Raw genomic sequence first — 13139 nt, forward strand, 5'->3', positions numbered from 1 at the left:
GAAAGACTACAGAGTGTGGGGCCCATCTGGGCCGCCCGCTGGATCCAGGCAGGGATAGCACGTCATAAATAATCTCCTACACATGCCTTACCCAGCTTGAAATGGGTTTTGAGTGTATTTGGTTTGTTTTTTAAGAGAGTGTGAGCTAAAGGCTGTCATTTAAAATTGCCCAGAACCCATGTCCCAAGAACAGGTGGGCCCAGATTGAAAACAAAGTAAATGAGAGGCTGAATTTACTGAAGCAAACATTTTGGAGTGATTATTTGGCTTTAGGACAGGATTACCCCTGGGACTCTTTTAAAGCAGTGATGTCCCTTACTGCAATTAAAATGTAAATCTCTTTACTCAAATTTGGTTAACACTCATGAAATTTCAGGAAAATGCCTGTTTTATCACATAAGGGATCCCTTGTGCAGGAGAAGAGCAAATTAAAGGCTTGGTTCTTTCTTACAAATATTGGAGGAGGCCTGCAGAGCTCTACTTCCTTTTTCTTTCTAAATGTTAAAGCTGTTACAGAAGTCCCTTAATGGGGGAATTTTTGTTTTTAGAAATTGCCTGACACTCTTTCCTGAAACATACTTATTAAAGCCCAAGATTAGGAGGACATAACAAACCCTTTTGAGAGCACAGTTTATCTGCTGCCAAAAAGCCCTATTATCAGTAGGTGGCACTCTAAGAATGATATTACAATACTGTGGGGACAATGATTCAGGCTAGAAAGCAAAATTCCACCCCTTCTCAAGCATCTTCCTAAATGAAACAGCTTTGTCCTGCCCACTTAGGGGGTCTCTCTTCCCAAGCTGTGCAGCTCTGTACCTGCCGTTTGAGGGGAAGGATGCCACATTGTACCCTGCTTAGAATCACAGACCATGATGACTAGAAAGGACCTTATGTCATGGCTTAGTTTGCAGCCTTTTGGTTCTGAAATCTCAGGATCATTAAAGCTTGCAGGAACCATAGGAATCATTTTCAACCCTCAACGCATTCTTTTGATGAATAGGTTGAGACCTGAAATGAAGGACTGGTCACCCAAGGTCATCTAACTAGTTCTCAGACAGAACGAGAGCCCTGGTGGGCTTGATCCACGTGCAGCGCATCCCAGCTTATTGGTGAGCAGTCAGGGCATGGTGAAGAGAGAAGAGGTAGCAGCTGTGTGCAGGGAGACACTGGCTTGCTTGGTGGGAGGCAGGGTGCAGACAAGAGCTCATTGACCCTGGGTAGGAGACGTTAACTCTCCAGGATCTTCTTCCTCTACTCTTTGCACGTAGGGTTGCCACTGTAGCTGGACTTATTCCAAATGTCAGGTGCTGTGTCTCTCCAAGCTAACTTTCTCAAGTATCTATTGGCCAACCAACCCATTTCCCCATCACCCACATTCAAACCCTAGATTCCCCATTTGCTAGTCCCTTTAGCATGGATTTAATGTATGCTTGGAAACATTCTCAGTTCCAAGATATAGAAGTGAATAAAACAGACAAAATCCCTACTTTCATGAAGAAAACAGAAAATAGAGTAAGTCAATTATATAGCATATTAGTGATGAGTGCTAAGAAAAAATAAAAAGCAGGAAAGAATATCAAGTGTTAAGAAGGGAATAGAAATTGGGTCAGGGAGAGCCTATGCAGTCACTTTTGAGCTAAGGCTGAAGGAAGGGAGGGAGTTAGCTGTAAAGCTGTGGAAAGGAAGGGAATTCTAGGCAAAGGAAACAGCAGGCATGAAGGCTCTAGGTCAGGAGGCCAACTTGGAGTTTTAAGGACACCAAGGAGAACTAGATTACTTTTAAATTTTTACCAAGCACAGATTTTTTGTTTGTTTGTTTAACGATATGTCTTCCCATTCATTCCTGTTGTCATCTCCTTAGGCTAGTTCCCTAAACCTGGATTTTTACAATTCTGAAATCACTGGTCTCTTCACCCTGAGTCTCTTTCCCAGGCTCCAGATTTTTAACTAAATGCTGCATTTGAGAAATGGCAACTAAATGTAATGTGGCACCCTGGATTAGAGCCTGGAAAAGATAAAGGACATTAATGCAAAAGCTGTTGAAATCCAAAAAATGTCTGAAGTTATTTAACAGTCATGGAGCAATGTTGGTTTTTTATGTAAGATGTTAACCACAGAGAAAACTGGGTGAGGTGTGTGTGGGGGCTTCATGTACTATCTTTGCAACTATATTATAGATTTAAAGTTATTACAAAATATTTTTTAACTCTATTTTTGGTATGTCATTCATCTGTCCTAGAATTTTGAATGAATTCCTATTGCTTTTGGGATGAAATGAAAATCCTTTACTCTAGCACAGAAAGAGACCTATAGGTAGTCACACATTCATTCGACAAACATTTTTTGGCTTACCTACAGTGTCCCAGACACTGTTAGACACTGAGTGGTGAAGGAGATTGGCAGTCTGGCTCAGGCAGCTTATTGATTGGTGAGGGCTCTGGTAAGTAAGTAAACAAGCAATGGATTACAAGGTGAGGGGTCCCGCAATGGACAGAAGCAGTACAAAGAGCAGTGGTAATTCATGAGAAGAGTTAGGGAAGGCATCCTGGCAGAAATGATGTCTAAACTGAAACCAAACAGATGAGCAGGAGTAAGTCATCTGCCAGGAACGAGGGGTAGAGAAAGAAGGGATAAGGACAAAGTCTTAGCATAGTGAAGCCCAGCTGTTCCCAAAGACTCCTCCTGAGCCAAACCGGAGGACTTACTGTCTTTCCAATCCACCTTATTCATTCCATTTTTGTGGCCTTACTCATTATTCGTCTTTTGCCCCTCTTTGCATTCCATCTCACTCTTTCCAGGCTTAGTCTTGCAAACCCAGACAATCTTATAAGACCCAGTAAAAACACCATTTCTTTCTGTAAGTCTTGGGCAATAACCCCAGCTTCGTGTGATTATTCCGTGCTTTGAGTTCTGTAACATTATAGACGATGTCAGCTTTCATTTGCTTTTTAATCATGTTCTACTTTGATTTGTTACTTATCTTTGACTTGGCTGTGCATTGCCACAACATTGTTGTGAGCCAAAGAAAGCAGGAGCTGTGTCTTTCCCACCCATTCACCCCCTGCTCTAAAGATTGCTTTGCTGGGAACCAGCACTGAGAAAAAGGCAGTTTCCTCATCTGCAAAATGCAAGTAGGAAAGCCTGCTTCATAGGAGAGTTGTAAGGATTACATGAGATACTGTACCTGAAATCATTGTCAGGGTCTGGCTTCACTGTAACAAGTTAATAAAAGGTAATAGTGATTTTATTGTTACTGGAAAGACCCCTGGACTTCTGGTTCAGCTTTTATTTCTGCTACATATTAGCTTTGTGACCTTGGACAACTCATCTAACAGGGCTCTTGGGCCTGTCTTTTCTCATCTGTAAAATGGGAGTAATAACTCACAGACTGATTTTAAGGGCCAAATTGATAATGGTGTGTGTGCCACCAGTACTTTGAAGCAGCTCAATCCAGGTGGGCACAATAACCATGAAGTGGTTTTATTTTTCCCAGTCATTGCTCACGATGCACTATGTTGTATTCCGCTTTCCCCAGTGGGAGGGCCCCCTTGGTGATATCTTGGACAGAAGCGACAAGTTTGTAGTTATGTTAGTGATACTAGCAGCCTTGTTTCAGAGTTTAAGACACAGTTCTGTTATTTTCATGACCTCATTAAGTATCAAACTTGATTAGAAGTCTGTCCCTCCACTCGCCCCCAGCCCTAGGGCAGATCTCATCCTGGGAGCCTGCAGTGGAGGGCTGGTGATGGCTCAGATACTGAGGGGTGAGCAAGACTGACACAACCTTGCTCAGGCAGTTTATTGTTAGGTGGGGGCTCTGGCAAGTACCCAAGCAGTGAATTACAAGGTGAAGGGTACTACAGTGGAGAGAGCAGTACAAAGCCAATGCCCCCCTTCTCAGAGTTCCAGGTAGAGGCAGGGTAGAGGAGGCAGATATATTCTCATGAGATTGCTTGTGAGGGGGAAGCATGAAGGAGTTGTCCCCACCTTCTCTGCGCTTCCGTCTGGTTCTATCTGATGCCAACATGCTCTGCTGGAGCGGAGGTCTCCTTGCAAGTGGTGTGTGCGTGTGTGTTCTTGGATTGTGTTCGGTGTTATCCTCTGTCACTGATGACCGCCTCCCCTGGTTGGCCCCCCCATCACTCATCCCAGTGGTCAGAGATTGTGCTCTTCTGCTTGCTGTGGTATTGCTCCACCCAACGGAGCCACAGAAATTTCCAAGGTCCTCTTCAGCAACCTCTGAAGGCCTCAGGGAACTGGGATGGAGTAGGGCTTGCTTCCCAGCCACACTACCCTGCACCATGGATGCCTCTAGCCCTATAGCTATGACCCATGCCACCAAGACACATATCTTCAGAAATAGCTCAGTGAGCACCAGTCTGTTTCCAAAGACTCCCATAAAGCTATACACACCAAGTACCTATTTTTCTCCCTGTACTGAGGAAAGGGATGAAAAAGTTGATGGGCCATTTCTAGGCTTTCATCACATTCTCAAGAGCTTTCTTACCACATTATGCTTGGACACAGTTTGACAGTGGGTCAGCGGACACCAGAGCATATACATTGGCCACTGCTTTGGAGCACATGCAGCCTTCTGGAGAACCTTGCCTCAGTCCTGCAAGGTACTGACACTTAGCTGGCTCTGTAACAGTCTTCAGAAGGCCACTCCACCATTGTATCAAGCCAGAGGCTTCAGATGGGGCAGAACATGGTAAGATTGATGAATCTGATGAGCATGGCCCCATTGCTGCACTTCTTTTGCTATGAAGTGAGTTCCATGACAATGAATAAAAAATTCAGTAAGTCTACAGATGGTAGTTTTGGTAGAAGCATTGTGTGCAGGGAAAGCAAATCTGTATCCAGACTATCTATTCCAGTAGGAACAAATTACTGTCCCTTCCATGATGGAAGGTGTCTAAAGTAATCAACCTGCGACCATGGAGCTGGTTGGTCACCCCAGGAAGTGGAGTTGCATCATATTGAGGACTGAGTGTTGGTCTTGGCTGCTGGCAGATGGGGTCCTCAACAGTGGCTATAGCCAGGTGGGCCTTGCTCCTATGTCAGAGATCAGCTGACTAAATTTATATGGGGGGCTTTTATTTGCATTACCACTTTACAGGCAAGAAAACTGGAGAACTAGAGAGAGGTCAGGTAACTTTCCCAATATCACACAACTAAGAAACAGCAGAGATTTAATAATAAATGTTAATAAGAGCTAATATAGCAGCCTGGTGCCACATCTCTATATATAACCTCGTGCCACACTCCCTGTCTAAATAAATAGCCCCAGTCTGGGTCCTGGTGTCATGTTTGAGTAGTTGCATCTTCTCTGGATTGTCTACATTTGTTTTTCTAGGTATGAAGAAAAAAATGCCTACGTGTATTTCTTATTATGTGTGACACATAAACTTCTATTTGTTAAAGTCGCTATTATTTAGGTTTATTGCTACATGTAGCAGAACACCTTCCTGGTACCCAGGACATAGGGTAGCTAATAAGTCACTTTCATGTGCTTTTGTAGTATAGCACTCGTTCCCCCAGCCCTCCCATCCCTGCTAGGCTGTTAGCTCCATGAGCACCGGGACTACAGCAATCTTATGTATTATTGTACCTTAGTACAGTGCCTAGTACATATTAGATGCTCAATAAATAGGCTTGAATAGTTGAATAAGTCAATAAGTGATTGATAGCTAAAACTCCGGTTCCTGCTTTGCTTAGCATCACACTAATTTGCATTCTCTGTGTATAGGCTGGCAAACAGAGAGGACAGGAAGTCTATACTTCATGGTCATGTCCGTCTAACTGGGCATTAAAAATATACTATGAATAAACCATCAAGTCTGTGAATTGTTGAGAGGTAAATGCAGTTTGGACTTTTTTCGAGTTTCCCTTGCAATTTTTCTAACCCCTTTCAGCCCTGTCTTTAGCTATCAGTGTCTTACTGCCTTTTAATTCCATACTACTTCTAATATCGATTTATCCTTTTGATTTATGTATCTCATATATGCTCTTTTCTTTTTCCTCGTCTCTCCTTATTTCCCTGGACATACTGCACAGCTCCTTTCCACTTCCAATAGAGTGATTTCTCTAAGGTATAAATAAATGTTTGCTACTGTATAATGTACTCTGCCCGTGCCATCCTCGCCACTCATTTCAATTTCCTGGTGTGATTTATCCAGCAATCAGACCATTGCCCAAATTGGCTTTGCAGAAAGCTTATTGTGCTTGTCTTACCCCTTCAGGGGTGCTCCTGATTGTCATACAGAGAAGCTCAGGTCTCCATTTGGCTGATGCTTTGCTTGGGCCAGATAAGCCACGTGAGCCATTTTGCTTAATGCCAAATGGAGCTATTAATTCCCAGAGTAACGTGCAGTAGATAGAAGGAGTCCTGGGCCTCTGTTGGTGGGAAGGAATTCTGCAACACAGCTTGCTGTACTCACTGGGGGTGCAGTGCAGGGAGGGCTGGAAAATGGGAGCTGGAGGCTCCTTTCACCAAGGCAGCAGTCTTAAGCAAATCACTGATCCTCTTTGGACCCCAGTTTCCTAACCCCCAGAGAACTGAACTCAGTGAGCCTTAGGATATCATCCAGCCTTTCAATGCATGATTTTATAAATAAGAAATAGCAAAATAACTGCTAAAACTCAGTATCACAAAGGCAAAGTGTTAGGAAGAAGACTCAGACTCTTTCCATGAACATTTATTATAAAACTAAAACAAATAAAAAATAAAATTCAATCTCATTGGTCAAGTTCAGAAAAATAGACTATGACGTAAGTAACAGGTAACAGAGGAACCCAGGACTCAAGGCAAGATTAATGCAGGAATGCCGTGGCTGAGGGTGTAGAAAGCATCAAGTCTGTGCTCCTCTGGTCTGGCAGACACTTCACTCGGTGTGTGCTAAGCATAGGTGCGCCTTTCCGAGGTAAGAGGAAATAGGGGCCACGTATATTCTCCTGCACCCTTGTCCTTTTCAAGCTCTTTGTGCTGTTTTCAGGGGTAATCCTAAGGAGAAGAGATTTTGAACCAAGTCTCAGATGTCATTCTTACCTAGTCTAAAGTCTAACCAGCCATGATGAGCTGGCCAAGCACATGCAGTAATGCCAAGGCCTGTGACAGGCGACCTCATTTGGTCAAGCTCCAGCTGGTCTGACTACCTCACCTTCTTATTCATAAGGATGCAAACATGCCACAGTTTCAGTTTTCAACTCTTTAGTTCACCTGTTTTTCCACCAAGTCTTTGCATCTTGTAGGTATTGCCTTAAATTCACACAGTCCATATCTGCTCTTTATTCCTGAATCTGTTCCCATCTCCAGCATGACTGATGCTTCCTCGGGTCAGTGCCATTCATTCAACAGTGCAAAGAAAATTAGAAAAATCACTTGTAATTCTACAATTCAGGGCTAACCCATATTAATAAACATGCCTGGGCAACAGGGTGAATGGCTGTGCCCACTTACTTAGATTGGAAGATTGAGGGAAAAGCAAGTTTCTGGGATGGATATTGGGGTGTAAGGGAAATTAAGAATTCAATTGTGGACAAGTATAAGATGCTTATTAGATATTCAAGTGCAGAAGTAGAGTGAGTGGTTGGATACAGGAATCCAGAGTTGGGGGAGAAACCTAAGTTGGAACTAGAACTTGAAAGTCATCAGCACAAAATGGAATTTAAAGACATGAACTTTAAATTCTCAAGATGAGGTCACAAAGGGAGTATAGAAAGAATAGAGACATGAGGACTGAGTTCTGGGACACTGCAATGTCTAGAAGTGGGGAGAATGAGGAGGAACTAGCAAAAAATAAAAGGCTAAGAAAGAGTGAAAGGGAGGTAGGAGAACAGGAAAGAGTTGGGTTTCCGAAGCCAAGTGAAGGAAGAATTTCAAGAAGACATCAACTATGTCAAATGCTGCTGGTACGGTCTAGAAAGATGAGAACTGAGAATTGGCTAGTGGAGTTGGCTGCATAGAAGTCATTATTATGACCTTGACAAGAGCAATTTTAGTGGAACAGAGCCTGATTAGAGGAGATTCCAGAAAGAATGGGAAGAGAGACAGGTGACAGTGAGTTTAGATAAGTCTTTCTAGGAGTTCTATAGAAAAGGGAGGAGAAAGATGGAATGTGGAATGGGGAGAACATGGTGGGTCAAGTGGGGGGGAGTATCTTTTTAAATGGGAGTTATTACACAGCATGTATGACTACTGATGGTGACAATTATAATACTGCATTCACTTATAGGTGTACCGTAGTTTATTTAGCCAGCCCTGCATTAGAACACATTTTATGTCTCTGAGCTTTGCTGTTATAACTAATGCTGCAGTAAACATCTGCCATATTTCAGATGTAAGTGAAACCCAACTTGAAAAATAACTGGTCATCCCTGGCCAATAAATGACCAATCAAGAGGGTGAGAGCTCTCACTGGCCCAGTTTAGGTCAAGTGTCTTCTCACGCCCTCCAGTCAGTGATGGCCAGGGGACTGAGATGGTGAGATAACATTCAACCTTGGGAGAAGGGGAGTTTCCACAAAGGTCAGTGTGTGTGGTAGTTGCTCTGGACATATTTCAAAAGAGGTGTTTATAACAATATCCCTGCATACCAATCATTCTTTGCATTTCTGTTTCTTTAGTGTAAATTCCTGAGTGAAATTAGTGGGTTGAAGAATATGAGCTTTTAAAGGCTCTTGCCAAGCTGTTTGCCAATCTTCATGCATACCTGCTGAGCATTAGAAAATCATCATGTCCTTTTCCATCTCATGACTGAGATTAAAAAATTTTAAGCTTTTGGAAAGTGGAAAGTAGTTTTTCATTTTTGTTTTGATTTTATGAGAACGAAATTATCATCAAGCTTGAATCTAAGCAAAAATTAGTACTAACAAACATATGTTCTAACAGTCTGCTCCTTGGAATGCTTCACATGGTGGAACTAAAAGGTGCTGACCTTCTGCAACTATTTCCCCTTCTAGTAGCGGTGCAATGGTATGTTTCTAAACACAGCCCCAGAGACCTGCGTTGTTTTTAGAACCCACCAGCATGCCCGACCCATGCACCCCAGTGTCTCAGTCAAGAGAAGAAGCCAAGGAGACAGTTGTGGGGCTTGTCCCATTGCACCAGGAGGTAAATTCCAGCCTCAGCTCTGGATTTCTTTGCATCCTCCATTTACTTCAGTGACTTTTTTTTGTCAGCTGAACCAAAACACTCGTGAGGCCGCAGGAAGCAGGGGCAGGTTATCCCAGCTCAGTCTCTTCTCCTTTTTTCAGGGTGCCGCTTGGATGTCAGTATGGTCCCTAGGGCCTCTTTCCATTCCAGGCACCTCTAACCCCAGCCCGAGTCCTTAACACATGAACACTGCTGCTGTAGTGAGCCAATTCCTTAGGAGTGAAAAATGAACCTTTATTCCAAAAGCGGGAAAGGGGGAGGGGAAATAGTTTCACCTTTCGAATTTACTCTTTGAGTCTGAGGTCTGTAGCTCTTTTACAAGCTCAGAATTATGCAAGAAGACCTCCATCCTTCTCTCACCACTAAACTGCCAGGACTGGGTCCTGTGGCACCCCACTAGAATGTATTTCGATTCCCTTATTGCAGTTGGGTAAGTCATGTGACCTCAGTACTTTCAAATTTGTAAAATAAAGAGACTAATGGGTATCAGCCTCTTGGGTGTTATGAATGCTTGCATGAGTGGATTCATACAGGGTTTGCCTCTAACAGTGAATAGAGCTTTGGATAAATCTAAGATTTGCTACATGATGTCATATATTTTCTGGCTTTCCAGTGGATTAAAAATGAGGGGCCTTGAAAAATATTAGAATAAGTAAATTTCTCCCCTCAATATTTATGAGTTCTGGAGTGAGACAAACATGGGTTCAAATTCCAGAGTCTCCCACTTTCTAGCTACATTGATCATAGGCAGATTTCTTAATCTCTCTTTGCCTCAGTTCCTCATTTACAAAATGGACACATGAGTTGTACTTATATCACGCAGTTGTTAAAATTAATACAGTAGAGCTTGAACAACATGAGGGTTAGGGGCACCAATCCCCCTGTGCACTTGAAAATCCATGTATAACTTTGTACTCTCCCAAAACTTGACTAGTACCTTGCTGATAGGGAATGTTACTGATAACATTAACAGTTTATGTACATTAACACCTATTTTGTATGCTATATGCATTATATATTGTATTCTTACAATAAAGTAACCTGGAAAAAATGTTTTTCAAATTGTCACAAGTCTCCAAAAAATTTTCCAATATACTTATTGAAAAGATATTCATGTATAAGTGGACCCATGCAATTCAAACCTGCATTGTTCCAGGGTCAACTGTACATGTAAAATGCCTTGCACATGATAAGTCCTTCATAGAAGTTGGCTATTATTTTTATTATTTAAATCATTAGTTAGAGATAAGGCTCTGGTGTGAGAGAGACCTTGGTTCGAATATCAGGTGTCCTGTTCATTTAACCTCTCTGGGTCTCAGTTTCTTTATCTGTAAAATGGGTTTAACATCAATACCACCTAACCTCATGAGGATATTGTAAGGAGTAATGACAATAATGTAATAAGTAAAGTGCATGGTATAGAAAGAATGCTCTATAAACATTGCTTATTTTACTATTGGTTCCTCACCTTGGCCCACCCTAAAGCAAACTTATGAAGCTGGTGAAATGTCATGTGGGCCCTAATGCCCACCTTCCTGGCTTTGTGGTGAGCTCTGCTCCCTTTGATAAACCCCCTTTTGCAGGAGTTCATCCATATCATGATATTTCCTCACCCATGTTTAAAACCCAGGAAAAGTTCAGAGAATACATTTTAGTCCATGAGATGTCTCTCTTAAGGGTGTTTGTAACTTAAGTCTTATCTTGAGTGGTAAAACAAGGCTCTGGCCACTGTCCCAGGCACTCTAGGCATCAGTAGCCAGGTAAATATATTTCTTGAGCAGCTGGCTTTTTCAGTACTTTTAACATTGCAAGTCTTCTGTGCTGGTTCTTGGGGAAGGCCAGACTTGAACAGACTAGTAATTTAAAGTCAGGTGTATAATGTAACATATCAAATAAGAATTGTGTTCAGCTACTAATAGCAGAGAACGAGCTATAACCAAGTAGGGTTTATTCTCTCACAAGTAAGAAGACTGTAGGGAAACATTTTAGAGAAGGCATAGTATCTCTGTGATAGCAATAGGGACCCAAGTATAGTTTCTGCTATGCCATCCTCAGCCTGTAACTTCCATCCTTAAAGTAGTCCCATAGGCCCAATATGGCTACTGGAGGTCCAGCCATCACATCTTCTTTCCATAAAGGTGGAAGAGGAAGGGCAAGGGTCAAAAGAAAGGCCCCACCTTACTGAGTTAGTCTTCTCTAAAGAGCTTTCCTGAGCACTCCATCCAAAGATTTGTACTTATATCTCCCTAGCTGCAAGGGAGGCTGGAAATAGACTTTTAGCTGAATGTATTGCTACCCTGAATAAAATAAAAGTTCTGTTCTTGATAAAGAACATGAGAAAGGATGTTTGGTAGATAACTGCTGTCTCTACCACAAATAGTATTTCTTTTAAACCAGCTATCTTCTTTATTTTTGTTTCTCAGGGCTGAGTAGGTAGATATATAGTAACTCACTTGGCAGTTAGGCCATCAACAAAAAATAAGTGGTTTCCCTCAGCAGACTAGTTCTCTTTCAGCCTGGTCATAGAATTACTGGAGCTCAAAAAAAAAAAGGGGGGCATTGAAATATTCTCCCCAAATTCCTAACCATGCCCTTAGCTTCTACTTCCTTCTTTGGAGTTTCATTGCAATTTTGTTTTTCAACCTGAAGTTGATCCTATCAGGATCTCCTTTGACCTTTCCAATAGCTAGATTTAAGGGATACACAATAATACTTATCTTTTTGAACCTGCTCTTGGTTTTGACACCAGTGACCACCCTGTGGTCTTAAAACTATTGATGTCCCTGCTCTCGTTCAACTCTTTCTTCGTCATCTCTAACCCCAGGGTTCTATCCCAGACTCCCCTTCTCTTCTTTCTCCAACACACATCCAGAGGACTGTCAGTCATTCCAATGACTATCTGTTAATGATGCCAGGTCAGCATTTCCATCTCAGACTTCTCTCTTGAGATCCTGAATTATGTATGTAAAGGCTTGCCGGGCTCTGCACCTGGCAGTCTCACAGGTAACTCTAGCTTAAGTGCAAAACTGAGCTCACCATCTTTCCCCTCAAATCCATTCCTCCTCTTTTTCTGTTGAGGGTACCCTCCACCCACTCCAGATGCCCAGCTGGAAACCCGGGAATCATCCTTTTCCTTGTCCTTCCTCCCCATAACCAATCTCAAAACCCTGCTGCTCTAATTTCCTTTATATCTCATGAGTCCGTCGCCTCCCCTTTCCCCTCCACTACCCTAGCTTTGGTTCACAACATCTCTCTCTTGGGTTTTTGCAATAGCCCCATCACTGTCTTTTCCTTTTCATCTCAAATGTATTCTCTCCATGCAAAAACTTACAGAGTTAACTTTTTAAATGCAACTATGTTTCTGTCATTTTCCTGATTAAAGGCTTTCTATGGCAAAGAGGCAATTTAACACCTCAGCCTGGCATGCAGGAAATTTCATGATATGATCCCTTTTGTTTGTCTTGTGCCCTCTACCATTCTCTCTTGAGTGTTTCACCATGAATGCTATAACCTGAAGTCCTACATTTATCAAATGGTTTAATTCATTCATTAAAAAAAACATATTTGACCACCTACTTTTCTGAGCATAGGAGATAGAGCAGTGAACAGAGTAAAGTCCTTGCCCACATGGGGCTTTCATTTCTGGTGGGTTGTGGTTGTAGTGAAAGCCTGTAAACAAATTAATAATATGTCAAGTGGTGATAAGGACCATGAACAGAAATAAAAAAATCCAGAATGCTAGAGGAAGGCTTCTATTTTAGGGTGGTCAGGGAAGACCTCTCTAATGAAGTGACTTTAACAGAGACCTGGGACTAATGAGAGGGGGAGCCATGAGCATATATGGGGGAATGGATTCTGGGCAGAGCTGGCAGTGATTGCAATGGTTTTGGGATAGAGGCGTGCCTGGGAGGAGCAACAAAGAGGCTGGGATGCCTGCAGTACAGTAAGATGAACCAGGGGTGAAGATGAGGTCAGAGAAGTAGAAG

The sequence above is a fragment of the Manis javanica genome, chromosome 10, assembly GCF_040802235.1.
Source record: "Manis javanica isolate MJ-LG chromosome 10, MJ_LKY, whole genome shotgun sequence".
NCBI lineage: Eukaryota > Metazoa > Chordata > Mammalia > Pholidota > Manidae > Manis > Manis javanica.